The sequence below is a fragment of the Mobula birostris genome, chromosome 5 (genome assembly GCF_030028105.1).
Source record: "Mobula birostris isolate sMobBir1 chromosome 5, sMobBir1.hap1, whole genome shotgun sequence".
Classification (NCBI taxonomy): Eukaryota; Metazoa; Chordata; class Chondrichthyes; order Myliobatiformes; family Myliobatidae; genus Mobula; species Mobula birostris.
The window spans coordinates 48,259,932-48,287,634 of record NC_092374.1 but is presented as its reverse complement, the minus strand read 5'-3'; the positions used below and the strand labels follow the sequence as shown (position 1 = coordinate 48,287,634).

Sequence of the window (27,703 nt, the reverse complement as noted above, 5' to 3'; positions counted from 1 at the left end):
TTGGAGGTGTAGTGGACGGTGAGGAAGGTTTTCAAAACTTGCAGAGGGATTTGGACCAGCTGGAAAAATGGGCTGAAAAATGGCAGATGGAGTTTAATACAGACAAGTGTGAGGTATTGCACGTTGGAAGGACAAACCAAGGTAGAACATACAAGGTTAATGGTAAGGCACTGAGGAGTGCAGTGGAACAGAGGGATCTGGGAATACAGATACAAAATTCCCTAAAAGTGGCGTCACAGGTAGATAGGGTCATAAAGAGAGCTTTTGGTACATTGGCCTTTATTAATCAAAGTATTGAGTATAAGAGTTGTAACGTTATGGTGAAGTTGTATAAGGCATTGGTGAGGCCAAATCTGGAGTATTGTGTGCAGTTTTGGTCACCAAATTACAGGAAGGATATTAATAAGGTTGAGAGAGTTCAGAGAAGGTTTTCAAGGATATTACTGGGTCTTAGGAAACTGAGTTACAGAGAAAGGTTGAATAGGTTAGGACTTTATTCCCTGGAGAGGAGATTTGATAGAGGTATATAAAATTATGATGGGTATAGATAGAGTGAATGCAAGCAGGCTTTTTCCACTGAGGCTAGGGGAGAAAAAAAACCCAGAGGACATAGGTTAAGGGTGAAGGGGGAAAAGTTTAAAGGGAACATTGTGGGGGGGGGGGTTTCTTCACACAGAGAGTGATGGGAGTATGGAATGAGCTGAAGTGGTAAATGCAGGCTCACTTTTAACATTTAAGAAAAACTTGGACAGATACATGGATGGGAGGTGTATGGCGGTATATGGTCCAGGTGCAGGTCAGTGGGACTAGGCAGAAAAATGGTTTGGCACAGCCCAGAAGGGCCAAAACGCCTGCTTCTGTGCTGTAGTGTTCTATGGTTCTGTGGTTCTAGATCTTTATAATTCTTTGTGATTATTACTCCCAAATATGTAAATTGTTTTCTTACAATTTTAAAAGGAAGGTTAATATTGGATGGTATCAAATTATTTAAAGGAAACAATTCACTTATGTAAATTCAATTTATATCCTGAAAACTGACTAAAATTAGTCAGCAAAAGAAACATAGAGGGTAAAGAAGTTGTAACATTAGATATAAAAAGCAAGAGGTCATCAGCATAAAGCGAAACTTTTATGAATAGTACCTTTCCTTAAGATACCGGTGATATCTTTAGACTCTCTAAAGGCAATTGCTAAAGGTTCTAATACCAAATCAAAAAGCAAAGGGCTCAACGGACATCCTTGTCTGGTTCCATGTTAGAGTTTAATTGGTTTAGAATTCTGAAAGTTAGTAAGGACCTGAGCGGCGGGAGATAAGTGAAGTAATTTAATCCAAAGAATAAAATTGGGCCCAAAATTAAATTTTTCTGAGGCTTTAAATAGGTAATTCCATTCAACTCAGTCAAAAGCCTTCTCCGCATCCAGAGAAATCTCATATTCTGATATTTCCTTGATGGAGAATGCATAACATTTAACAATTGCTGTATATTAAAATGGGAATATCAGTTTTTAATAAATCCTGTCTGATCGTCAGATATTATAGAAGGTATAATATTCTCGAGTCTACAGGCCAAAACTTTAGATAGAATCTTAGCATCAACATTGAGTAAAGAGAGTGGTCTATATGAAGAGCATTCAGTGGGATTCTTATTCTTTTTAAGAATAAGTGAAATGGAAGCTTCATAAAAAGACCGTGGCAACCTACCCATCTTGAAGGAATCAGTAAAGGTAGAACATAAGTAAGGTATCAGCAATGAAGAAAAAGCCTTATAAAATTCTCCAGTGAATCCATCAGGTCCTAGAGATTTCTCAGAATGCAATGAGCGTATAACTTCAGTGATTTCCTCCTGAGAAATAGGTTGATCCAACTGCTTTCAATTATCAACTGAAAGTCCAGGAATATTTAATTGGTCTAAAAAATTGTTCATTGCAGTATTATCTTTAATAAAATCAGAACTATACAGTTTAGAATAAAATTCTCCAGAAGTGTCATTTATTTCAAAATGGTCAGTTGTCAAATCACCATTGGTTTTGCGAATTGCTTTAATTTGCTATTTAGCTATAAAGTTTACCAGTTTTTTCTCCATGTATATAGAATTGGCTTCTATCTTTTAAAAGTTGGCTTTCAATTGGATACGTTATAAGAAGATCATAATAAGTTTTAATTTCAATACATCTTTTGTATAATTCAGGGTAGGGTGCCAAAGCATATTTCTGGTCTAATTGTTTTAGTTGATTAACTATCAGTTCTCTATTAGCTTTTTTCTTAATATATGCAGTATAGGAGATAACTTGTCCTCTAATATATGCCTTAAAAGCATCCCAAATGATAAGACTAGAAGTCTCTTCCAACAAATTTTCTTCAAAAAAAAGAGTAATTTGATTTTCCAGAAATTTTAGAAAGTCCTTCTTCAAAAAAAAGAGTAATTTGATTTTCCAGAAATTTTAGAAAGTCCTTATCAGATAACAAAGTTAAATTAAAACACCAGGGTCTGTTCATATGAGTGAAACCAGGCAGATTTAAAGATAGATATACAGGAGAATTATCAGATACATCTATTTCTTTATATTCAATGGATCGAACTAATGGAATCATTTGACTATCAATATAAAAAGAAAAATCAATCCTGGTATAGGAACGATGGACATGAGAGAAGAATGAATACTCCCTTTCTGCCGGGTGAAAAAAATACCAGACATCAACAATATCACATTTCATTAGAAAGGATTGAATAAATAATTCTGATTTATTAGGTGTGGCTGATTTAGGAGAAGAACGATCTAATAGTGGGTCTAGACAACAATTTAAAATCTCCTCCCATCACTAAAGAATAAAGACTCAAATCTGGTAGAAATGAAAAGAAATGCTCAGAAAATCCTGGGTCATCCACATTGGGGGCGTACACATTAGCAAATACAATTAATTTATTATCTAGTTTCCCTGACGCTATGACAAATCGCCCATTAGGGTCAGACACAACTTTATGTTGAACAGAAGAAATTGTATTGTCTATAAAAATCGAGACCCCTCAAGATTTTGTTCTGAATGCAAAATGAAATTATAAATCCCTCCACTGATTAAAAAGACGTGCATTGTCACAACTACGTACATGCATTTCTTGTAGGAAAATAATGGGGGCCCTTAACTTTTTAATACAGGTTTCCCCCACTATCCGAAGGTAGAGCGTTCCTATGAAACAGTTCGGAAGCCGGAATGTCGTAAAGTGAATAAGCAATTACCATTTATTAATATGGGAAAAATTTTTGAGCGCCCCGGACCCAAAAAATAACCTAAAATCATGCCAAATAACACATAAAACCTAAAATAACAGTAAAATATAGTAAAAGCAGGAATGATATGATAAATACACAGCCTATATAAAGTAGAAATACTTTTCTGTAGCACTGTCAAGCGCAGTGAAAATCTCGCGGAAGCGCTCTTGGCAAAAGCACGGCGCAAGTGCTGTCAGCAGAAGCACTCTCTCCAGTAACCTTTAAGCTATGAAGCTGCCAAATCATACCAAATAACACATAAAAATACACAGCCTATATAAAGTAGAAATAATGTATGTACAGTGTAGTTTCACTTACCGGAATTGGGAAGACTCCAATAAATTGCATTTTCGTCACGGTTATACACTTGCTTATACGAATAACCATCTGACGCATTCAGCAATCGCCTCTGATCTGGGCCGACATTTACATGCCAGGCGGCACCTAATTAATTTGCTTGTTTATTTTGGGTTTTTTCTTAAAAGATGTGCTGGGTGCGTTCCGACTCCCGCTGCACCACTGCGTTCTTCGTGGCCCAATATCAGTCGGCAGCCCAGAGTTTGAGGACCGCTGCTTAAACTATGAAGCTGCCCTGGCCTCAGAAACCGATCAAACTACCCATGACTACCTTAAAATTCCACTTTCATTGCCATCGTCCAGTGCTTTCTGTTTCAGCTTATTAAAAAGACTGACTGATTTCTCCTTACGGAACTTAACGGAACACCACACTTGGTACGCTCATCAATCCACTCAAGCAATAGACTTTCCATTTTATCCATTACTGGATGTCGACTAAGACAGACCACTTTGCTACGAGCAGAACCAACAGTAACATCGGCATCTTTCAAAATTCTTTCCCTCTGTGTATAAATAGTGCGAATGGTGGATGCAGGCAAGTTCAACGCGCGGACAATGTCCTTACTTCGTTCACCATGATCAATACGCTTAATTATGTCTAGTTTTACACTAAGTGTAACACCCTTACGAGCTCTTTTAGGCTTTTCCGATACCTTAGAACTCATCTTGCTAACGGATGCACAAAATAAATCGAGATAAAGCTCGTGTTTAAGCAATGCCGGCTAGAATGCAGTTCCGGTAGAGGAGCTTGGCTGTTTGGGCACGCACTGCCTTTTATCGCGCTCTGCCTTTTTTCACACGCTGCCTTTTTTCGTAACAGTGAAAACACCTTCTGTTAGTGAAAGTAGGTCTTTCGTAACAGCGAGGTGTCATAAAGCGAATGTTCGGAAACTGGGGGCCACCTGTATAAGCAAACATCTTATTCCGTTTCACAGGATGATTTAACCCTTTCACATTAAAACTAAGAAAATTAATATTTCAATCCATTTTAAATACTAATTAACAGAAGAGTTAAAAGATCTGACCATAAATTATTAGAACCAGAGAACGAACCATAAAATAAGGTACACAAACAGAAAGTTTGGATGGTAGCCCAACCCAGCTTCCAGAGAAAAAAGAAATCCCTTCCCTCTCCCCTCCCCCTCCCAAAGCCAAAAAAGCCAGCCAAAGGACAGATGGCATGCTAAACCCTAAAGGCAACCCTCCCAAAGAAATCCTGCTGGCTAAACCCCAATCATTCAAGGTTATTATGTTCCTACCAAGAGAAAACAGACAAAATAAACTTAGATCAGAAATCCAAAATGTAAGAGGATTCATTTTAACAATTTCAAAAAAATATATATAGAAAAGCCTCAAAAAAGAGTAGAGTAATAAAAAATTCAAAGAAAATATCAAAAAGCAAGATATATAAACGGTCAAAACGTAAGTTTATTAAAACCTTATTCTATCCAACATTAAAAAGATAATTGCTCTTGTAAGAGATATAACGCAGTTAATCTTCTGCTTTCAAAAACTTGTGTGCGTGTTCAACCAATCCCAGCCATTTCTGCACACTATTTTTCTGAACGATTCTAAAACGTGTGGGGAAGCAAAGGGAGGGCGTAAACCCTTTGCTATAAAGCAGAGACATAACCTGTTTATATTTGGCACGTTCAGCCATAACCTCCAGTGTATAATCTTCCTCGAATCTGATCATCTTCCCATTGTAATCGATCATTCCTACTCGACGGGTGTGATGGATTAAAAGCTCCTTAGTATTAAATTCATGAAAACATAAGATAACCGACCTAGGTCGCTCTCCCGACTTTGGTTTTGGGGCCAGTGACCGGTGGGCGCGGTCCAACTTAGGCACAGACGGCAGTAAATCAGGGAATAGCTGCTTCAGAAAGCTTGCAAAGAACTCCGTGGGATGGGCACCCTCAATCGATTCTTCAAGACCCAGAATACGTAGATTGTTCCTTCTGCTTCTGCTGTCCAGCTTGGTAATCTTCTTGTTAATTTTTCATTAGATAATGATAAATTTTTTGCAGAGCTTACTCATGTCTTCTAAGTCCGCTTCCAGTATCGACGAAGTTTCTTTATTCTCCTTAATTCGCTTATCATGTTTGATTAGAGTTTGTTGAATAGTGTCCAACTTGGCGTTAAGATGTTGAAATTCCTCAGAAAGTTCTGTTCTTTGCTTTTTAAGGAAATCACCAATTGATTCCAAAGTGGTTGGAGAATCATCTTCTTTTTCTTTTGCAGAGGCTTTAGTCTTTCTCAAAGACATAATAGAACAAATTTGAAATGTATACAGGTGTCCCCCGCTTTTCAAACGTTCGCTTTACGAAACGTCTCGGTTATGAAAGACCTACATTAGTTACCTGTTTTCGCTAACAGAAGGTGTTTTCACTGTTACGAAAAAAGGCAGCGCACGCCCCGAGCAGCCAAGCTCCTCCCCTGGAACGGCATTCTAGCTGGCATTGCTTAAACACATGTCTGTGAGCAGCTGTTAGCAAGATGAGTTCTAAGGTATCGGAAAAGCCTAAAAGAGCTTGTAAAGGTGTTACACTTGGCGTAAAACTAGACATAGTTAAGTGTTTCAATCGTGGTGAACTAAGTAAGGACAAAGTGAATTTGGCTTGTGGAAGTTGATGAAGATGATGCTGAAGAGGTTTTGGCATCCCATGATCAAGAACTGATAGATGAAGAACTGATGCAATTGGAAGAGGAAAGGATAACAATCGAAACCGAATGCAGTAGCGAACGGACCAAAAGTGAAGTCGTCCAGGAACTGAACATGAAGCAACTGCGTGAGATTTTCTCTGCAATTATAAAGTACAACTTTAATTTTGAAAGGCTATGTTGATTTAGGGCATACTTGCAAGATGGTTTGAGTACTTACAAAGAACTGTATGATAGAAAAATGCACGAGGCTAAGCAGTCAAGCAAGCCTTCCACAGCAGACGATGAACCTCGACTTTTGACATCGAGGCAGGCAGACATAGAAGAAGATGACCTGCCTCCCTGATGGAAACAGACGATGATGAGATGTCACCCCAGTGTCCCACCACCCCAACGCCCGGGCCGCGGACCAATACATTGCTGCGGAGAATGCAGCAGTAGCCGGGAGGCACACAGCACATCTTTAAGAAAAAAGCCGAAATAAACAAGCCAATTAATTAGGTGCTGCCGGGCACGTAGATGTCAGCCCAGATCAGAGGCGATGCAATCGGCAATCACCTCTGATCTGGGCCGACACTTACGTGCCGGGCGGCACCCAATTAATTAGTTTGTTTATTTCGGCTTTTTTCTTGAAGATGTGCTGGGTGCATCCCAGCCACCGCTGTACCCCTGCATGCTTGGCGGATTGGTATCGGTCGGCGGCCTGGAGGGTGTGGGCCACTGCACCACCCCAACCTCTGACGACTCAGCCTAACACACCATCATCAGTGTGCTCGGTGCTGTCTTCCCAATTCCGTTAAGTGATACTGCACTGTACATACATTATTTCTACTTTATATAGGCTGTGTATTTTTACGCGTTATTTGGTATGATTTGGCAGCTTCATAGCTTAAAGGTTACTAGAGAGAGTGTTTCTGCCGAGAGCGCTTGCGTAAGATTTTCGCTACGGAGAACAGTGCGGCAATGATTGTAGAGAAGTATTTCTACTTTATATAGGCTGTGTATTTATCACATCATTCCTACTTTTACTATATGTTACTGTTATTTTAGGTTTTACGTGTTATTTGGCATGATTTGGTAGGTTATCTTTGGGTCTGCGAACGCTCACAAATTTTTCCCATATAAATTAATGGTAATTGCTTCTTCGCTTTACGACATTCTGGCTTACGAACCGTTTCATAGGAACGCTCTACCTTCAGATGGCGGGGGAAACCTGTAATAAGGTTTCAAAAAACTGGTAGGAAACAAAAAGATAGATAAGGTAGGAGCAAGTTCAAAAAGATGTTACCCCATCGGCTGCCAGCAGGGCTCCACTTTCTGCTTTGTGACAACCACACGTTGCTCTTCTTGCAGTTGATGGTTAATCCTTTCTTTGACACTTTATCGAGCATCTCTTTAGAAGTTGCAATCAGCACTGTTTTGTCTGTATTGGAGGTTGTTCAAATTGTATCCATAGTCATAGTCATACTTTGTCAATCCCAGGGGAAATTGGTTTTCGTTACAGTTGCTCCATAAATAATAAATAGTAATAGAACCATAAATAGTTAAATAGTAATATGTAAATTATGCCAGTAAATTATGAAATAAGTCCAGGACCAGCCTACCGGTTCAGGGTGTCTGACCCTCCAAGGGAGGAGTTGTAAAGTGTGATGGCCACAGGCAGGAATGACTTCCTATGACGCTCAGTACTGCATCTCGGTGGGATGAGTCTCTGGCTGAATTTACTCCTGTGCCCAACCAGTACATTATGTAGTGGATGGGAGACATTGACCAAGATGGCATGCAACTTGGACAGCATCCTCTTTTCAGACACCACCGTCAGAGAGTCCAGTTCCATCCCCACAACATCACTGGCCTTACGAATGAGTTTGCAACCAATTATCATGTCTGGAATACTGCTAATTTCTCTTAGAATCTTCTCATTCTAAGAGAAGTTAGCAGCTGGTAGACCTGAGGAGGGCTAAGGCACCGGTGATCCCTGTTTCCATCCAGGGGGTCAGGGTGGACATGGTGGAGGATTACAAATACCTGGGGATACGAATTGACAATAAACTGGACTGGTCAAAGAACACTGAGGCTGTCTACAAGAAGGGTCAGAGCCGTCTCTATTTCCTGAGGAGACTGAGGTCCTTTAACATCTCCCGGATGATGCTGAGGATGTTCTACGAGTCTGTGGTGGCCAGAGCGATCATGTTTGCTGGGGCAGCAGGTTGAGGGTAGCAGACAGCAACAGGATCAACATTCGTAAGGTCAGTGATGTTGTGGGGATGGAACTGGACTCTCTGATGGTGGTGTCTGAAAAGAGGATGCTGTCCAAGTTGCATGCCATCTTGGACAATGTCTCCCATCCACTACATAGTGTACTGGTTGGGCACAGGAGTACATTGAGCCAGAGACTCATTCCACCGAGATGCAAGACAGAGCGTCATAGGAAGTCATTCCTGCCTGTGGCCATCAAACTTTACAACTCCTCCGTTGGAGGGTCAGACACCCTGAGCTAATAGGCTGGTCCTGGACTTATTTCCTGGCATAATTTACATATTACTATTTAATTATTTATGGTGCAACTGTAACAAAAACCAATTTCCCTCAGGATCAATGAAGTATGACTATGACCATTCTAAATGTTGAATAGGTCGGGCGAAAGAACACAACCTTGTCTTGCATCTCCTACATTGAAGGGAATAAAGTCTGAGTCTATGTAACCTCTCCTAGTACCTCAGGCCCCCAAGACCAGGCACCAACTGATAAATCTTACCTGCACTCTTTCTAGTTTACTAACATTTTTCCTATAAAGGTGCAACCAAAACTCCAATATTCTAAGTGGAGCCTTGCCAACATCTTGCGTAACTAACATAACCTCACAGTTCCTTTACTCAGCACCGAGTGATGAAGGCCAGCATGCCGAATGCCACCTTCACCACCCTTCTGACATAGGGGCACAATTGATTTATGGACATTGTAAAGATGGAACCTATATGTAACCCACATACACTCTAAACTGGATGTGTCAGCTGGAAGAATGGCACCTAGGATATGGCTGTTTTACCATGAGCAGCACTTGGAATGTCTGCCAAGATTATGTGATTAATTCCTTGTATTAAACTGTAATCCACAAGATCTTGTCTCTGAGCTGCATATACTACCAAATGTGTTGCAGTGACAACTGGTCACCAGGAATCCCCTTATGTGGGTCAGTTACCCAGACTGGGCTGAGGAATATTTAAAGTGAAAATGTCAGAAAGATTGATGGTTAAATGGTTCACATTTTTGCCATAATTTAGAAATACTTTAGATGCTAGAAATCTAAAGTAAAAAGAATGACAGTGGGTGTGTGAAAATAACTTTTGAAAATAAACTTCAATCACTGGGACTGTAATTATCGCATTTAATTGATGCATGCTAAGTGGGGTAATTAAATCAGACAAAAACCAAGCCCACTTGGAGTTATTCAATGAGATGACAAAATTGGACTTCATAAATAAATTCAGCTCCCTCTCATTCAACTCCTGACTCCCCTCAATATATTTGGTCATTTAGTTTTCCTTCTGCGAGATTTCCAGAAATTGAGATCAAAGGCACAGAATGAGAATCAACTTCAAAGTTCAAAGTAAATTTATTATCAAAGTACATGTATGTGACCATACACTACCCTGAGATTGATTTTGGGCGTTTCTCAGTGCAAAGGAAAAACTACACAGAAAGACTGACAACAAACACTGTGCAAACGAAGCATTACTGGGAAAATGAGTTGAAGTGTTCATAGGTTGTGGAATCAGTTCATTATTGAGGTGAGTGAAATTATCTGCACTGATTCAGGAGCCCGATGGTTGAGGGGTAATAATTGTTCCTGAACCCCAGTGTGCGACCCAAGGCTCCTGTACCTCCTTCCCGATGGCAGCAGCAAAAAGAGAGCATAGCCTGGCCGGTGGGGGTCCTTGATAATGAATGCTGTTTTCTTGAAGATGTGCTCAATGGCGCAGATGGCTTTTCTAGGGATGGACTGGGCTGTATCCACTACTTTTTGTAGGCTTCTCCATTTTTCAGCACTAATGTTTCCAAACAAGGCCATGATGCAATCAGTTAGGATAATTGCCACTGTGCACCAATAGGAGGTTGTCAAGCTTTTAGATAACATGCTGAATCTGCACAAACTTCTCAGAAAGTAGAGGTGCTGCTGTGCCTTTTTGTAATTCACTTACACGCTGGTCCCCCAGCAGATCCTCTTAAATGATAGCGTCAAGGAATTTAAGGTTACTGACTCTCTCCACCTCCAGTCCTCTGATGAGGACCTCTGGTTTCCTCCTGCTGTAGTCAGTTATCAGCTCTTTAGTTTTGTTGATGTAGAGACTACAAATGAGGAAATGGAGGATTCATTGAACAAGATGGTATTGTAGCTTAGTTTCGAGGGGTGACGGTGTTGAATGCTGAGCTACAGTCAACGAGCATTCTGATAGATATTTCTTTACTCTCCGATGTTCCAGGACTGAGTGAAGAGTCAATGAAATGGCAGCAGCTGTTGACCTGTTGCGATGGTAGGCAAATTGGAGTGGATCCAAGTCACTCCCCAGGCAGGAGTTTGGAAGATGGTCATGAAGCACGTAGATAAACTTGGCTACCTCGGCTCAACTCCGGAGTATAATTGTACACTTAATTATCTCATGTCTTGCCCTGAGGGGGTTAGTGTGCTTGTATTTAATAGTAAATCAGTATCTCTGCTGATTTTGGCAGTAATTAGGCTTGGGAGTGAGGAGTGGCAGCAGTGAGGTTTTATATGTGGAGTGATTCATAAGTTCTAAGGTAGAATGAGTCAATTTTAGAAAATCTGGCATATATTTATTTTGCAACATAGTCCCCTCCTACACTTCCACACTTAGTCCAGCGGTCGTGGAGCATACGGATCTTGGACCTTCAGAAAGTGTCCACAGCAAGGGTGATTGATAAGTTCATGGCCTAAGGTAGAAGGAGATGAGTTATACAGCTCTCGTGACATGCACATGCATGTCAACTCTTTGATTATGCAGAAAGTTTGAGGTTAATAACTCATCTGGGGGGATTGATAGGTCCGTGGTCTAAGGTAGAAGGGGATGAATTATTAACTTCAAACATTCTGCATAATCACTCAAGGCTTGGAACTGCATGTGCATGTAACGAGAGCTGTATAACAACTCCTTCTACCTTAAGCCACAAACTTATCAATCACACCTGCTCTGGATACTCCTGGAGATCCCAAGATCTGTATGCTCCACGAAAGCTGGACTAAGTGTGTAAATGTAGGAGGGGACTATGTTGAAAAATAAATGTGCTAGGTTTTCTAAAAATGACTCATTCTACCTTAGCGAAGAACTTATAAATCACCCCTCATATAAGGAAAACATATTTGATAGTTGATCTGACCAGCACAGTGGTGGTTCAAGTGGTCATTGAATTGTACATCGCAGCTGTGGAAGCCAGGTCGTTGGGTGTACTTAAGGCAGAGATTGATAGGGTTGTTAATTGAACATGCCATCAAAGGTTACTGGGCCAAGGCCAGGATCTAGGGTTGAGGGGGAGATTTAAAAAAAAAGGATCAGCCATGATTGAATCGTAGGGCAAACTCAGTGGGCCAGATGGCCTAATTCTGCTCCTACGTCTTGTGGTCTTAACTACCTCCCCTGGCAATGAATTCCCGATATCAACCACTGTGCAAAAACAAAAACTACCTTTCAAAACACCTTTAGTACTCCTTCCTCTCACTACAAAGCAAACCCTTCTTGTAATGATACCCCTACTGTGGGGGGACAAAAGATTTTGACTTATCTACCCTATGTGTGCCTCTCATAATCTTGCATACTTCTGTCAGGACACCACTCACATTCCATGAGTTCTGGGAAAACAAGCCCCTTCAATCTAATGGATCCCCATAACTTTAGTCCTTCAATCTAGGCAACATGCTCTTGAATCCCTTCTGCACAATTCCACAGCACGAACATGTCTTTCCTATAGTATATCAACCAGAACTGCACACATTATAATTAAGTATGGCCTAAACAATGTTTTGTAAGTTTACAACATAACATCCCAACTCTTTTATTGAATGCCTTGACATATAACCATATAACAATTACAGCATGGAAACAGGCCATCTCGGCCCTTCTAGTCCATGCTGAACTCGTACTCTCACCTAGTCCCACCTACCTGCACTCAGCCCATAACCCTCCATTCCTTCCCTATCCATATAGCTGTCCAATTTAACTTTAAACGACAACATCAAACCTGCCTCAATCACTTCTGCTGGAAGCTCGTTCCACACAGCTACCACTCTCTGAGTAAAGAAGATCCCCCTCATGTTACCCCTAAACTTTTACCCTTTAACTCTCAACTCTTGTCCTCTTGTTTGAATCTCCCCCACTCTCAATGAAAAAAGCCTATCCACGTCAACTCTATCTATCCCCCTCATAATTTTAAATACCTCTATCAAGTCCCCCCTCAACCTTCCACGTTCCAAAGAATAAAGACCCAACTTGTTCAACCTTTCTCTGTAACTTAGGTGATGAAACCCAGGTAACATTCTAGTAAACCTTCTCTGTACTCTATTTTGTTGACATCTTTCCTATAATTCGGTGACCAAAACTGTACACAATACTCCAAATTTGGCCTCACCAATGCCTTGTACAATTGCAACATTATATCCCAACTACTATACTCAATGCTCTGATTTATAAAGGCCAGCATACCAAAAGCTTTCTTCACCACCCTATCCACATGAGATTCCACCTTCAGAGAACTATGCACCACTATTCCTAGATCCCTCTGTTCTACTGCATTTTTCAAGGCCCTACCATTTACCATGTATCCTATTTTGATTAGTCCTACCAAAGTGTAGCACCTCACGTTTATCAGCATTAAAAAAACTCCATCTGCCATCTTTCTGGCCTAACTGGCCTAAATCTCTCTGCAAGCTTTAAAGCCTACTTCATTATCCACAACTCCACCTATCTTAGTAAGATCTGCATACCATAAGACATAAGACAAAGGAGCAGAAGTGGGCCATTCAGCCCATCGAGTCTACTTGGCCATTTTATCATGAGCTGATCCATTCTCCCATTTAGTTCCACTCCCCCGCCTTCTCACCATAACCTTTGATGACCTGGCTACTCAGATACCTATCAATCTCTGCCTTAAATACACCCAATGACTTGGCCTCCATTGCTGCCCATGGCAACAAATTTCATAGATTCACCACCCTCTGACTAAAAAAATTTCTTTGCATTTCTGTTCTGAATTGGCGCCCTTCAATCCTTAAGTCATGCCCTCTCGTCCTAGGCTCCCCCATCATGAGAAACAACTTGGCCACATCCACTCTGTCCATGTCTTTCAACATCCGAAATGTTTCTGTGAGGTCTCCCCTTATTCTTCTAAACTCCAAGGAATACAGTCCAAGAGCGGACAAACGTTCCTCATATGTTAACCCTCTTATTCCCGGAATCATTCTAGTGAATCTTCTCAGTACCCTCTCCAACGTCAGCACATCCTTTCTTAAATAAGGAGACCAAAACTGCCCACAGTACTCCAAGTGAGGTCTCACCAGCGCCTTATGGAACCTCAACATCACATCCCTGCTCCTATACTCTATTCCTCTAGAAGTGAATGCTAACATTGCATTCGCCTTCTTCACCACTGACTCAACCTGGAGGTTAACTTTAAGGGTATTCTGTACGAGGACTCCCAAGTCCCGTCGTGTCTCAGAACTTTGAATTCTTTCCCCATTTAAATAATAGTCTGCCCGTTTATTTTTTCTGCCAAAGTGCATAACCATACACTTTCCAACATTGTATTTCATTTGCCGCTACTTTACCCCTTCTTCCAATCTATCCAAGTCTCTCTGCAGACTCTCCATTTCCTCAGCACTACCGGCCCCTCCACCTATTTTCGTATCATCAGCAAACTTAGCCACAAAGCCATCTATTCCATAATCCAAATCGTCGATGTACAATGTAAAAAGAAGCGGCCCCAACACAGACCCCTGTGGAACACCACTGGTAACTGGCAGCCGACCAGAATAGGATCCCTTTATTCCCACTCTCTGTTTCCTGCCAATCAGCCAACGCTCTATCCACGTGTGTAACTTTTCCGTAATTCCATGGTCTCTTATCTTGTTAAGTAGCCTCGTGTGGCACCTTGTCAAAGGCCTTCTGAAAATCCAAATATACAACACCCACTACATCTCCCTTGTCTAGCCTACTGGTAATTTCCTCAAAAAATTGTAATAGGTTTGTCAGGCAGGATTTTCCTTTAAGGAATCCATGCTGAGTTCTGCCCATCTTGTCATATCCCTCCAGGTACTCCGTAACCTCATCCTTGACAATCAACTCCAACAACTTTCCACCACCGATGTTAAGCTAACAGGTCTATAATTTCTGTTTTGCTTCCTTGCCCCCTTCTTAAATAGCAGAGTGACATTTGCAATCTTCCAGTCCTCTGGAACCATGCCAGAATCTATCGACTTTTGAAAGATCATCGCTAATGCCTCCGCAATCTCCACAGCATATCCTTCAGAACATGAGGGTGCATTCCATCTGGTCTGGGAGATTTATCTACCTTTAGACTATTCAGCTTCCTGAGTACTTTCTCTGTTGTAATTGTGACTGCGCACACTTCTCTTCCCTGCCACCCTTGAGTGTCCGGTATACTGCTAATGTCTTCCTCATTGAAGACTGATGCATGATACTCATTCAGTTCCTCCGCCATCTCCTTATCTCCCATTACAATTTCTCCAGCATCATTTTCTATTGGTCCTATATCTACTCTCACCTGTCTTTTACTCTTTATATACTTGAAAAAGCTTTTAGTATCTTCTTTGATATTATTTGCTAGCTTCCTCTCATAGTTAACCTTTTCCTTCTTAATGACCTTCTTAGTTTCCTTTTGTAAGCTTTTAAAAACTTCCCAATCCTCTGTCTTCCCACTAATTTTTGCTTCCTTGTATGCCCTCTCCTTTGCTTTAACTTTGGCTTTGACTTCTCTTGTCAACCACAGTTGCATCCTTTTTCCATTCAAAAATTTCATCTTTTTTGGAATATACCTGTCTTACACCTTCCTCACTTCTCGCATAAACTTCAGCCACTGCTGCTCTGCTGTCTTTCCCACCAGTGTCCCTTTCCAGTCAACTTTGGCCAGTTCCTCTCTCATGCCGCTGTAATTTCCTTTACTCCACTGAAATACTGACACATCAGATTTCGGCTTCTCTTTTTCTAATTTCACAGTGAACTCAATCATGTTATCATCACTGCCTCCTAAGGGTTCCTTCACCTCAATCTCTCTAATCACCTCCGGTTCATTACACAATACCCAATCCAGTACAGCCGATCCCCTAGTGGGCTCAACAACAAGCTGTTCTAAAAAGCCATCTCGCAGACATTCTACAAATTCTCTCTCTCGAGTTCCAGTGCCGACCTGATTTTCCCAGTCCACTTGCATGTTAAAATCCCCCACAATTATCATAACACTGCCCTTCTGACAAGCTTTTTCTATTTCATGTTGTAATTTATAGTCCACATCACTGCAGCTGTTTGGAGGACTGTAAATAACTGCCATCAGGGTCCTTTTACCCCTGCGATTTCTTAGCTCAACCCATAAAGATTCTGCACCTTCCAATCCTATATCACCTCTTTCTAATGATTTAATATCATTTCTTACCAATAAAGCCACGCCTCCCCCTCTGCCTACCTTCCTATCCTTCCGATACACCATGTATCCTTGGACGTTCAGTTCCCAGAGATATGCATCCTTTAGCCACGTCTCAGTGATGGCCACAATATCATACCTGCCAATCTGTAGCTGTACGACAAGATCATCCACCTTATTCCTTATGCTGCGTGCATTTAAGTATAACACCTTAAGACCAGTGTTTGGTACTTTTTGCTTTGATTTCACTGCAACTTTATTGCACTGCAACTCATCCCAATGGCAACAAATTTGCCCCATCCTCTGCCTGTCTTTCCTGACATCTTTACTGCTCACTATCTTAGATTTATTTCTGTTTTCCCCTTCCTCCACTCTATCATTCCGATTCCCATCCCCCTGCCAAATTAGTTTAAACCCTCCCTAACAGCTCTATTAAACTTTCCCACCAGGATATTGGTCCCCTTCGGGTTCAGGTGTAACCTGTCCATTTTGAACAGGTCATACTTCCCCCAGAAGAGATCCCAATTATCCAAGAATCTGAAGCCCTGCCCCCTGCACCAGTCTCTCAGCCATGCATTCATCTGCCTGATCCTACTGTTCTTGCCCTCGCTAGCACGTGGCACAGGTAGCAATCCCGAGATTACTACCCTGGAGGTCCTGCTTCTCAGCTTCCTTCCTAACTCCCAGAAATCTCTCTTCAGGAGCTCCTTCTTTGTCCTCTCTATGTCATTGGTACCAACATGTACCAAGACAACTGGCTGCTCGCCCTCCCCCTTCAGAATATTCTGGACCCGATCCGAGACATCCCGTACCCTGGCACCTGGGAGGCAGCACACCATGCGGGTATCTCTATCAGGCTCAGAGAATCTCCTGTCCGTTCCCCTGACTATGGAATCCCCTATGACTACCGCATTCCTTTTCTCCCTCCTTCCCTCCTGCACAACAGCGCCAGGCTCATTGAGACCCGGTCACCGTGGGCGTCCCCTGTTAGGTCATCCCCCTCAACAGCATCTAGAACAAGACATTTGTTGCTGAGGGGGACAGCCACAGGTGTGCTCTCCACTATCCAGGCATTTCCCTTCCCTCTCTTGACAGTGACCCAGTTTTCTGACCCCTGTAGCCTAGGTATGACTACCTCCTTGTAGCTCCTGTCTATCACCTCTTCACTTTCCCTGTTAAGCAGTAGGTCATCAAGCTGCAGCTCCAGATCCCTACCCACGGTCTCGGAGGAGCTGCATCTCGGTGCACCTGGCACAGGTGTGGCCATCAGGGAGGCTGGGGGTCTCCCAGGATTCCCACATCTGACACCCTGAACAAAGCACAAACCCTGCAGGCATGCTATCTAACTCTACAGGAACGAAACAGGAAAATTAAGTCTACTCACCCATTTACCTCACCAAACAGACGAACTTTTTAAACCATTAGCTTGTACCGTTAGCTGTGAGAGCCCTGTTGTTCCTGTCTGTCCGGGCTGATTTGCGAAAGGGGGGGAGAGAAAAAAAAGAGTTGGTGCTTCATTCTCACCTCTTCCCGTTTACTGCCGAAGCCCGTTAAAGCCAAAGCCCTACACTCTGCTACCGCTCACTCCGCTGCCTGCTCCGACAGCTGCCTGCTGTATAGGGTGGTCTCCTTTTTAAACTCTCCGTGCTATCCTGTTACGTCATGCACCTGCGCAGTCTCGTCCTTGCACACGAAGTTTTTTTAAAAGAGCTGCCTTCCTTCAGAATTTAGCTCCCACGCCACTCTGTAGTCCCAATCCAAAAGAAAGCCATTGGAAGCAACCTTCCTTTTTAAACTCTCTGCGCTGTCCTTTTACGTCACGCGCCTGCGCAGTCTCGTTCTTCTTGCAGTTGAAGAAGTTTTTAAAAAACTTACTCATTCAATTTACCACCCGATCAACCAGATCATTAATGTATATGACAAATAACATTGCACCCAGTACAGATCCCTGAGGCACACCACTAGTCACCAGCCTCCAATCTGACAAAACAGTTATCCACCACATACTCTGGTATCTCCCATCCAGCCACTGCTGAATACATTTTACTACTTCAATATTAATACCTAACGATTGAACCTTCCTAACCAACCTTCCTTGTCAAAGGCCTTACTGAAGTCCATATAGACAACATCCACCGCTTTACCCTCATCAACATTCCTAGTAACCTCTTCAAAAGATTCAGTAAGATTTGTCAAACATGACCTTCCACGCGCAAATCCATGTTGACTGTTCCTAATCAGACCCTGTCTATCCAGGTAATTATATATACCATCTCTAAGAATACTTTCCATCAATTTACCCACCACTGACGTCAAACTCACAGGCCGATAATTGCTAGGTTTACTCTTAGAACCCTTTTTAAACAATGGAACAACATGAGCAATACGCCAATCCTCCAGCACCATTCCTGTTTCTAATGACATTTGAAATATTTCTGTCAGAGACACTTCTATTTCCACACTAACTTCCCTCAAGGTCCTAGGGAATATCCTGTCAGAACCCGGAGACTTATCCACTTTTATATTCCTTAAAAGCTCCAGTACTTCCTCTTCTTTAATCATCATAGTTTCCATAACTTCCCTACCTATTTCCCTTATCTTACACCATACAATATCCTTCTCCTTAGTGAATACTGAAGAAAAGAAATTGTTCAGAATCTCCCCCATCTCTTTTGGCTCCACACATAGCTGCCCACTCTGATTCTCTAAGGGACCAATTTATCCCTCACTATCCTTTTGCTATTTATATAACGGTAGAAACCCTTGGGATTTATTTTCACCTTACTTGCCAAAGCAACCTCATATCTTTTAGCTTTTCTAATTTCTTTCTTAAGACTCTTTTTACATTCTTTATATTCCTTGAGCACCTCATTTACTCCATGCTGCCTATATTTATTGTAGATATCTCTCTTTTTCCGAACCAAGTTTCTAACATCCCTTGAAAACCATGGCTCTCATACTTTTAACCTATCCTCTCAACCTAATAGGAACATAAAGATTCTGTACTCTCAGAATTTCACCTTTAAGGACCTCCATTTCTCTATTTCATCCTTCCCTAAAACAAATTGTCCCAATCTACTCCTTCTAAATCCTTTCGCATCTCCTCAAAGTTAGCCTTTCTCCATTCAACAATCTCAACCCTGGGTCCAGACCTGTCCTTCTCCATAATTACACTGAAACTAATTGTATTGTGATCACTGGACCCGAAGTGCTCCCCAACACAAACCTCCGTCACCTGACCTGTCTCATTTCCTAACAGGATATCCAACACTGCCCCTTCTCTCGTAGGTACCTCTATGTATTGCTGCAAAAAACTATCTTGCACACATTTTACAAACTCCAAACCATCCAGTCCTTTTACAGTATGGGCTTCCCAGTCTATGTGTGGAAAATTAAAATCTCCTACAATCACAACCTTGTGTTTACTACAAATATCTGCTATCTCCTTACAAATTTGCTCCTCCAATTCTTACTCCCTATTTGGTGGTCTATAATACACCCCCATAAGAGTTACATCACCTTTCCCATTCCTTAATTCCACCCAAATAGCCTCCCTAGAGGAGCCCTCTAATCTATCCTGCCAGAGCACTGCTGTAATATTTTCTCTGACAAGCAATGCAACACCTCCCCCTCTTGTCCCTCCGATTCTATCACACCTGAAGCAATTAAATCCAGGAATATTTAGTTGCCAATTGTACCCTTCCTGTAACCATGTTTCACTAATAGCTACCACATCATACTTCCAGGTATCAGTTCATGCTTTAAGCTCATCCACCTTTCTTATAATGCTCCTAGCATTAAAATAAATGCATTTAAGAATTTTTCCACCTCTTACTCTCTGTTGATCACTAACTGTGCAAACAACTTTATTTTCTTTTTCTTCCGTCTTCCCTACACCTGTTCCTACACTCTGGTTCCCCTCCCTCCTCCTTATCTAGTTTAAATCCACCAGAGCCTCTCTATCAAACTTACCTGCAAGAATATTTGTCCCCCTCCAGTTCAGATGTAGACCGTCCTGCCGGAACTGGTCCCGCCTTCCCTGGAAAACTGCCCTATTATCTATGAATCTGAAGCCCTCCCTCCTGCACCATGTCTTCAGCCACTTGTTTATCTGCGCTATCTTACTATTTCTAAACCGGCCTGCACGTGGCACTGGTAGCAGTCCTGAGATTGCTATCCTGGAGATCCTGTTCTTTAACCTGGCACCTAACTCCCTAAACTCACCTTTCAGGACTTCGTCACGCTTCCTACCCATGTCATTGGTCCCTACATGGACCATGACATCCGGCTGCTCACCCTCCCCCTTGAGAATACTGAGAACTCGATCCGAGATATCGCGGAACTTGGCACCAGGGAGGCAACAGACCATCCGGGATTCTCAATCTCTTCCACAGAACCTCTTATCTGTCCCCCTAACTATCGAATCCCCTGTCACTACTGCTCTCTTCTTTTCCCACCTTGCCTTCTGAGTTGAGGGTCCCATCTCGGTGCCAGAGACGCAACCACTGCAACTTGTCCCTGGTAGGTCGTCCCCATCAACAGTATCCAAAACAATGTAATTATTATTGGTGGGAACGGCCACAGGGGTGCTCTGCTCATTCTGTCTATTCCCCTTCCCTCTCCTGACAGTCACCCAGCTACCTGTCTCTTGACACTTAGGGGTGACTATCTCCCTGTAACTCCTGTTTATCTCTGCCTCTGCCTCTGCCTCCCGAATGATCCGAAGTTCATCCAGCTCCAGCTCCAGTTCCCTGACTCTGTTTGTCAGGAGCTGCAGCTGGATGCACCATTTCGCAGATGTACAAACGTTTGTAGTTATCAGGGACGATTGTGCTCGCCCTGACTTCCCACATCCTGCAAACAGAGCACTCAACTGCCCTAACTGCTAATTCAATTTATTAAAGGAACTTACCCAGTCTTACCTCACTTGGAGTGAAGCTCTTCATCAACCTCTGCTGGCCGAAGCCTCAGGAGCCAAAGCCTTCCTACTCTGTCACCCTCTACTCCGTCGCCCGCTCCATTAAACTGCTCTCCTTTAAATACTCCCGCTGCCTCATGGTCTGACTTACACGCGCTTGCATAGTCGTGCCCCGTTCAACTGCCGAAGAAAAAGGAGGCAAGCATACCATATGCCTCCTTTACCCTATAGGTTTGGCCAAAGTAAATTTATTATAGAAGTACATATATGTCACTATATACAACCCTGAGATTCATTTTCTTCTGGGCATACTCAGTAAATCCATAATAAAATAATAACCATGATAGAATTAATGGAAGACTGCAGCAAAGTGGGCATTTAACCAGTGTGCAAAAGGCAACAAATGGTGCAAGTAAAAAATAAAGAGAGAATAATAAATAAGCAATAAATATCAAGAAGATGAGATGAAAAGTCCTTGAAAGTGAGTCCATAGGATGTGGGAACATTTCGGTAATTCAGCAAGTGAAGCTGAGTGAAGTTATTCCATTTGGTTCAAGAGCCTGATGGTTGAGAGGTAATAACTGTTCCTAAACCTGGTGATGTGGGTCCTGAAGCTCCTGTGCCGCCTTCCTGATGGCAGCAGTGAGAAAAGGGCATGGCCTGAGTGATGGGGCCACTGATGATGAATGCTGCTTTCCTGCAACAGTACTCTGTATAGATGCACTCAATGGTGGAGAGTGTTTTACCTGTGATGGACTGGGCCGTATCCACTACTTTTTGTAGTGTTTTCTGTTCAAGGGCACATCAGTGTTTCCATATCAGGCTGTGGTGCAATCAGTCAATATACTTCACACCATACATCTATCGAAGAATGTCAAGGTTATAGATCTCAGCCTAGTCTTTGCCAACTAGTCTCTGTCATACTTGCTTCATAATTACATTTATGTGCTGGGTCCAGGACAGGTCCTCTGACATGATAACACTGACACTCTCCAATTCTGATCCTCCTGTGAGGACTGGTTCATGAACCTCTGGTTTCCTCCTCCTGAAGTCAATGATCAGCCCCTTGGTCTTGCTGACATTGAATAAGAGGTTGTTGTTGTGATGCCACTCAGCCAAATTTTCAATCTCCCTCCTATGTGCTGATTCGTCACCACCTTTGATTTGGCCTACGTCAGTGGTTTCGTCAGCAAGCTTGAAAATAGCTTTGGAGCTTTGTTTAGCCACACAGCTATAGGTGCAAAGCAAGTAGAGCAGGGGGCTAAGCACACAGCCTTGAGATGCATCTGTGCTGATGGAGATTGTGGAGGAGCTGTTGCCAATTTGAAATGATTGGGGTTTGTAAGTGAGGAAATCTGGGATCCAATTGCACGGGGAGATATTGGGACCAGAGGCGTATCTATGGAAAATAGCGCCTATGGCAAGCACTAAAATTGCATCCCTGTCCAAACATCTGACACCCATATTTTAGATAACTTTACCATAATGTGAGCTCAAAAATACAAGTCAGACTCATTAATCTTTTAATTAACAAATTATGGCACTACATGAAAATTATAACTGCACCTTCCTTGCTTTCACTGATGCAAATTGGTCTATGATGTGATCAAAGTCAGTTTTTTTCAGTTTCTTCTCTTCCTACACTCAGCAGAGCAAGATCACAGAGTCTGCCTTGACCCATGGAGGCTCTCAAATACGAAAGTATTTGCTTTAACTTGCTGAATGATCTCTTACAGCTGGTGATGGAAACTGTGATGGTTAGCGTTATCTGAATAGCAATGCAAAGATTGGGGAAGGCACTCTCATCTCCATACTGAACAATAAATTCAAGAAGCTCTTCAGGTCTTGATATTTTCATGTTGACCCGCCTTGATAGCAATGTTCTGCAATCCAAAATTTCTTCATATAGCTGCTGTCCATCAACATCAGAGCTGTACAATTCACCCAAATTTTCGCATTTCTTCTTTAGGTCATTACTGTCGGCGCCGTACCACAGTCTCTGGACATCGAGAAGGAATCCAAACTTGGCATCAGTGTCATGCAAACGAGCGAACCTTTCGTCCATTTCTCTGTGAAGATGGTTGAGTGTTCCCTTCATGACTCTTCCCATTTCCTCCTTAGCTGTTAACCCAGCGTCTCTCGAGTTCTCATCAGTCATTCGTTTCTTACGTCTCTGACGTCTTTCAACTTACAATATTCCATTCTTGACAGAGACTGACTCCTTCTTCGAGTGACTCACTGACTAATACTTCTCTTTCATCATAAAAATGATCTCGGAGGGCTTTCAAATCCAGGGCAGCATCGTGGAAGTTCATGCTAGGATCCTACAGCCTCTTTTGAATATGGTCAATGGGAATGAGTACTTTCTTCCAAAATTCTAGCAAAATCAGAAAATAGTAACTCAACATGCGGTTGTACAGCTGCCTTGCGTCACTTGTTGTTTCACTGGTCTCGTTTTCATTGTCTATCATGTGCTAGAGAACTTGAAGTATCTCCTCAAGGTACTTGTTGATGGGCTTCACTGCCTCTGTCCTTGCACCACCTGGTTTCGAACTCTGACTTAACAACCACAGGCACAGCGTTTTTGAGTCTTTCCCAGTGCTGTGTTGAACGAGAGAAAAACACGTAGAGAGCTTCGATAGTTCCAAAAAACGTTACCATCATCGTATCCTGCTTGGCTGCATGTACACCCAACAAGTTGAGTGAGTGATTGTCGCAATTCACAAACACTGCCAGGTTGTTTTTCTCACTTATTCTTTGATGAACACCACTTCTGTGTCCAGCTATCACATTGTCATAGCACTGTGACCGACAAGCTTGTAGCTCCATTTCGTCTGTCTCTAGCTGTTTCAAGATGTCTTCAACCAAGCTCTCATCATCCTTCTGGCTTATCTGGATAAAACTAAGGAAGGACTCTCTAACACAGACTGTTTTCTTCTCAAAATCAGCTTCCACATGCCTCACTACTTCTGACGTCTGCTGGCGGTGTGCCTGATCAGGAGTTTAGTCGAACATGAGACCATCGTATTTGGCTTTACAAATGCTTCTCTGTAAACTCTGGCAAACAGTGGATACCATCATGTGGATGAATTTGTTCTGGACACCCGCTGAAAGATAAGACGTGGATCCAGGATGACTTTCCAAATGAGTGAGGTGTTCTTTTATGACAGGGTCAAAGATGGCCAGTAGTTTCAGTAAGCCAAGGAAATTTCCCACATTGGAGTCATTGTCTAGCTGAAGTGACTCCCTGTGTCCTCGCATAGCCAGGTTCTGAGTTGCAAGGTATTTTATGCGGTGAAGGATTCTCGTCAAGATATCACACCACTTCTGCTTTTCCTTCTCAATTTGTGACTGAAATAGCGCGTCAATAACTCCTCTGTTTCCAGCTAAATTTCTTTCCACTGTGTGAAGCATTCCCGATGATTCTTGACATTTTCATGAACACTAATCCTTTCAGGTGCTTTCCACTGGTTGAATCCACTTTCCTGCTCCAATGAGGATTGATGGTCTGACTGGGAATAGAGAAGACAACAGACACAAAATGCAGACTTTTTAGAAGGAGAATAGACCAGCCATGAGCGAGTCACGTCCTCACCACGACCATGTCCCAATTTCCTCTTCTTTTTCAATCTTTTTATTAGTTTCATAAAATATAAACATGACATAATAGTAGTACAAAGTTATTGAGAATACATTGTTATAATTAACATGAGTAATTATAAAACCAAATAATACTTAATTGACAAAACTCCCAATCATATAGGATACCAATGAATAATACAGAACAAAAAGAAATATCTAGACAAAAATCATGAAAAAGGAAAAAAAGTTTAAAAAAAATAATAACCCCCCCTCCAAAAAAACTAATCTAAATAGAATTAATCAACTAAACTAAAAAAAAAAGACCTGGGCTGTTTTAACATCATAAAAAATGGGAGAAAAGAAAACCTTAGTGTCAATGACTCCGTTCCTCTCAACCAACACTACAGAGAAGTAAAATAAGTTTGGAAATGGTCAAATTACCTCATATGAAAATGCTGAATAAATGGCCTCCAAGTCTTTTTGAATTTAATGGAAGGGTCATAAACCACACTTCTAATTTTTTCCCAATTTAAACACGACATAGTTTGTGAGAACCAGTGAAATATAGTAGGAGGGTTAATCTCTTTCCAATTCAGCAAAATGGATCTTCTAGCCATTAAAATAAGAAATGCAATCATCTGACGAGCTGAAGAGGTTAAATGATTTGATTCTATCATTGGTAACCCAAAAATAGCAGTAATTGGGTGAGGTTGTAAGTCTGTATTCAAAACCATTGAAATAGTATCAAAAATATCTTTCCAATATTTTTTCAACAAACAACATGACCAAAACATGTGAGTTAAAGAAGCTATCTTAGAATGACATCTATCACATATAGGATTTGTATAAGAGTAATAACGAGATAATTTATCTTTGCACATATGAGCCCTGTGCACATTTAAAAGCCAATGGCTCTTTCATCACTTCGGGACTGTAATCTTGAACTATTCTGAAGGAATGCTGCCGATATTTCATCATCCCTTGCCGACGAGCAGCCTGGAGAAGATGTTCTTTAACATTAACATAATGGAAACGAAGAATACTTGGTCTCGGTTTTGATTCGGCAGATACCGGCTTTGGCCGTGGTATACAATGGGTGTGGTCGAGCAATGGAGGATCGTTGGGAAATACTGAACTAAACGTATCCTTTAAAAGTCGAGCAAAGAATATTGAAGGGTCTCCATTCTCAACATCCTCGGGTAGACCAATTATACTTAAGTTCTGTTTTCTCGATCGATTTTCAAGATGGATAACTTTGGATTTAAAATGTTGCAGTTATTTAATGGTCGAAGCTAAATTCTGCTCCAGATTCTCGACTTTTGAATCCGTCTTCTGAGATTTAATATCCAGTTCAGAGATTTTACTTTGATGTTCTTGGACTTCACAATCCAGGGATTTCAGAGTTTCTGTGATTGATTTTAAGTCTTCATTAAGACTTCGACATTGTTGTTCAAATTTATCAGATAAGCTTTAAGATAGATTTTGACTTCGTTCCTCGAATTTTTCCACGAAAAACTTCATCATAGCATCATAGGGTAGCTCCATTTGTTTAGAATCACCTTTTCTTTTTGCTCCATTTCCGTTGGAATCTTTCCCGTCTTTGGTTTTGGATCTTGTACTCATTTCTTTAGATTCCACAGTTGCAGTTCAAGAAAGAATCAATAAGATAAAATAAATCTTCTGGTGTAGGTAAAAATTGGTTAAGTAAGGGAGATCATAGGTTAAAAAAAAGATAACAGGAATGGAGCAAAGCCAAAAGCGACCTCACTCCATGAGCGCTCTCTGCAGAATCCCCGCCAAATAACAGTCCGAGGCTCTTTGACACCATCCAGTTCACTAGGTTCAGTGTTGTCAGGTTCAATCTTGTCAGGTAAAACCTCGTCAATAAACTCAACATCACCACCACCACCATCATCTTCCCCTCCTGTCATGTCTACGTTCTCTGTGGCAACCTCACTCTTAATCTCGTCATACTCGGATTTATCTGACTTGACTTCCTCCTCGGCTAGTGATGCATTTGTACTTGATCCACCTTCGGATTCCAACAAACTTGTAGCAGGTGCAGGCGACTCCATGGAACGTGTCGATCTACTTGTTCTGGGCTTTTCAAAGAAGGGCGTGAAGAGCTTGCTTGACTTCTTGGCTTCCTCCGCCTCCAACTTTCGTCTCTTCCGTCCTTCAGCTCCACTTTCCTCCTTTGTGAAGAAACATTTCATGGTCTTCTTACACAATGCTCTGAAATAAGGCCATCCTAGTGCTTCTCACCCATGATAATCAAAGACAGATCATACATCTGAAGAAAATTCTTTTTTCACTATCCGAAGATGGCTTGTCTGACTTTAATAGAAACAGATCTGTGGCACCCCCCCCCCCTTCAAGTGGCGCCCACAGCACGTGCCACACCTGCCATACCTTAGATACGCCACTGATTGGGACCAATAACTTGTGCAGCTGTCTCAAAGCTCTGGTGACCTGGGTTCAGTCCTGACTTCCACTACTGGCTGCTTGGAATTTGTATGTTTTGTCTGAATGCTCCAGTTTCCTTTTGCATCCCAAAGGTACAGGCTGTTGGGTTCATATTGCCCCTTATGATGAGGTCAAATGGGAGATGAGGGGTCGTTACTGGACATGTGGGAGAACATAGGAAAGAAAGTAGAAGGTGAGGATTGTTCTGAGAGCATGCATTGACTCAGTGGGGTGGATGTTGTAAGAAAAAATGGAATTGGTTCTGGATTCGATTGAAACTGCTGCCAAGGAAGAAATGGAACTAATCAGAACTACAGCTAGCATGATATTTGAATCTGATTAAACAAGTAAAATTGTTAGGTTTGTGTATGGTTGTGAGGGTACAGTATATAGTACCATCAGTGTTTTGGGTAGCATTGCTCCATAAATGTGTGGAACAGTTAGTATGAAAAAATGGGAGCCCAACTCTTGTATGGATAAGCCCGACAAGGCAACTATGAATAGCGAGTTGTTGCACTATTGCCTTTGAACCAGAAGGTTGTATATGCAAGCTCTTCTGATGCCTTTTGTATGAGATAAATGGTCAAGTTTCAGAGTAACTTGATTATCAAAGTACTTATACTGCATGTCACCACATACTACCCTGATATTCATTTTCTTGCAGGCATACTCAATAAATCTATGATAGGATAATAACCATAATAGAATCAATGAAAGATTACACCAACATGGGCATTCAACCCATGTGCCAAAGACAACAAACTGTTGAAATGCAAATAT

General features: G+C 41.8%; 1 protein-coding gene across 2 annotated transcripts in view; it reads left to right on the top strand.

Moving 5' to 3' along the window:
• Positions 1-27,703, top strand: part of gldc (glycine dehydrogenase (decarboxylating)) — a 210,133-nt gene that overhangs the window by 81,011 nt on the left and 101,419 nt on the right. The window lies entirely within an intron of this gene.